The sequence below is a fragment of the Alosa sapidissima genome, chromosome 16 (assembly GCF_018492685.1).
Source record: "Alosa sapidissima isolate fAloSap1 chromosome 16, fAloSap1.pri, whole genome shotgun sequence".
NCBI classification, from domain to species: domain Eukaryota; kingdom Metazoa; phylum Chordata; class Actinopteri; order Clupeiformes; family Clupeidae; genus Alosa; species Alosa sapidissima.
In genome coordinates, this window is record NC_055972.1 from 21,852,078 (window position 1) to 21,854,577 (window position 2,500).

The 2,500-nt window shown below is 44.0% G+C and overlaps 1 protein-coding gene across 2 annotated transcripts in view; it reads right to left on the reverse strand.

Moving 5' to 3' along the window:
- Positions 1-2,500, reverse strand: part of slc8a1b (solute carrier family 8 member 1b) — a 90,372-nt gene that overhangs the window by 9,959 nt on the left and 77,913 nt on the right. The gene's annotated exons all lie outside the window — the stretch shown is intronic.

Below are 2,500 nucleotides of genomic sequence, written 5' to 3' on the forward strand. Positions count from 1 at the left end.
CACACACACACACACACGCACACACACACACAGGGCTCTATCTTGCACACCAGCGCAATTTACTTTGTATACTTTTCCCTCCACAGGTACATGTGCGCCCACGGGGGCGTTTCAGCGAAAAGAGGGGGCGTGTTCCGGCGCAAACGGTCCCTGTTGATATTTTGCCGTTTCAAAAACAATTCTGCCACAGACCAGGAACCTCCTGGTCTAAAGTCAGTGGTGCAAATTCAGATGCTATTTTAAGGGCGCATGCATGGCCACAGGCCTGCAGGAATGAATGCTATGCACACCGATCTACAGACACCCTGTGCACAGATGGAAACATTCAAAGCCTTGATAATATTTGTCCGTTTCCCGGTTTTGTTTGTGCATTGGTCAACTAAAAATTTAGTAGCCTATATAGTACATCTACATGCAATATCTTTACAACAACAACGCCTAATTACGACCTATTAATTTGGACAACTTTATACAGCCCTATAAAGGATAAAGTTACCTTTAGTTTTGTTCCAATTTACCGTTGTGTAAGGCTTTAAACATCGTGTGCGCTTTAACATCTGCCTATAAGCATTATTCCAGTTGCGCTAAGGTTTTGACAAGCGCCACAATTTTGCCTACCTTGTTGTAGCCCATCTGAAATAACTCCAAACTTTGCTATGTTCCCTCCATCCTTTCGTTGTTTTCAAAAATCGTTTTATACCCATGATGGCCTTGAAGTCTTGAGTTTGTGAATTCGCTTAAAGCAGCTTATTATGTGCTGTTAACCAGCAGCCATAGATAGTGAAAGAAAGCAGCAAGTAGCCTTGGCTACAATTTCTGTAGTTGCTGCGTCCATTCATTGTTATTCTCTCTCCTGCTCAAACAAAAGTTGTGCGTGCATACAAAAGTAACTCCTTTAAACTCTACTTTACATAAAATAAATATTGTAAATAGCCTACTGTCATGCAGTTAATGGGATACTGTGCAGAGTTGGAAAGTTAGGTCAACTTGGAAACTGTTTATCATTGTTGAGTTGCCTGTTGGTAAGGTACAGCCGTAGCTTACACCTGCAAGAGCGCTTGCTTGGGCGCCTGTGTTGCGCAATGCACTTTGCTCCTCTCATCTATACGACGCAGTTCCCATTTCTCCAAACCATACATAATTACAAGGACAAATATTGCTACACGAGGGAAATCAGTGTGGTGTCCGATGTGAAAAAACAGGTATAAATCTAGCGAACACATTTCCACGAATCACGGATGTGTTGATGACATAAATTAGGAAATATTAGAGGACTTAATGAGACGTGATGTTGAACTGCATGCCGATGCCATTTAACCCAAATGCCCCAGCAGCAGCACGGGAGAGGAGAGCTTATCTGACAGATCTGCATTGTCTATATAGTGAGGTAATGTTAGATTATATTGCAAAAATATGACCATGCATTCATAACCTCGTGATTCAGTGAGAGTAATCCCAAAACATCGGAAAGTGACATTTCTGTATTACATTTTGTCAAGAGGAAAAATCAATAGCAAACTGTTCCCAACTGACTATAGCGCTGTGAACCGTTCCTGGCTGCGTCTGGCAAATCCGCCATCATAATAGCAATCCGCTATGAAACAAGCGTGCCTGTTGTTAAAGGGAATGTGAGATGACGCTCTGATTGGTTTATTGCATGTTACGCCCAAACCACACCCATGAGTAATGTAGCTACTACAGACCACCCCATTTTAGATTTGCGTCGGGCGCAACAGTCATTATGCCGCAGGTAAAATAGAAACAGCGCCCAAGATCCGCCCACAAAGCGATATGCGCAAAGTCAATTGCGCTAAAGTGCAAGATAGAGCCCACAAACAGAAAGAGAGAGAGAGAGAGAGAGAGAGAGAGAGAGAGAGAGAGAGAGAGAGAGAGTGACAAAAAGAGACCAAACACACCATGAATCACTCCCCCACAGTACAGAACGAAAGGGTAAATGGTAAATTGTGAAATGGGAATGGCATGGAATGAAATGGGAATATAGCACAGGTGAAATGGGAATTTTATGGGATACATTATCTCAGATTGCTTCCACAGTGGGAATGAATTTTGTGTTATGGATGGCTCTCTGGGTATGGCGAGCCACCACACAAATAAACACACACACACACACACACACACACACACACACACACACACACACACACACACACACACACACACACACACACTCTGAACCGAGCAGCTTTAATCAGGACTGAGGGAGACGAGTATCCTCTCTCTGCTCTTTTCCCATCTATTTTGTCTTGTCTAAATCAGCATGGCTATGGCTCTCTGGATGCACAGCTCTGAGCTCTCTGGCAGAGAGTGTGTGTCTCTGTGTGTGTGTGTGTGTGTGTGTGTGTGTGTGTGTGTGTGTGACAGGGCCAATCACCATCACTAATTACCTTCGGCCTACTCAAATGAGCATCAAACACACACACACACTGAGGCTCATGTTGGGGTAGTCATGCTGCCCCCCCATACCCCCTCTCTACGTGGC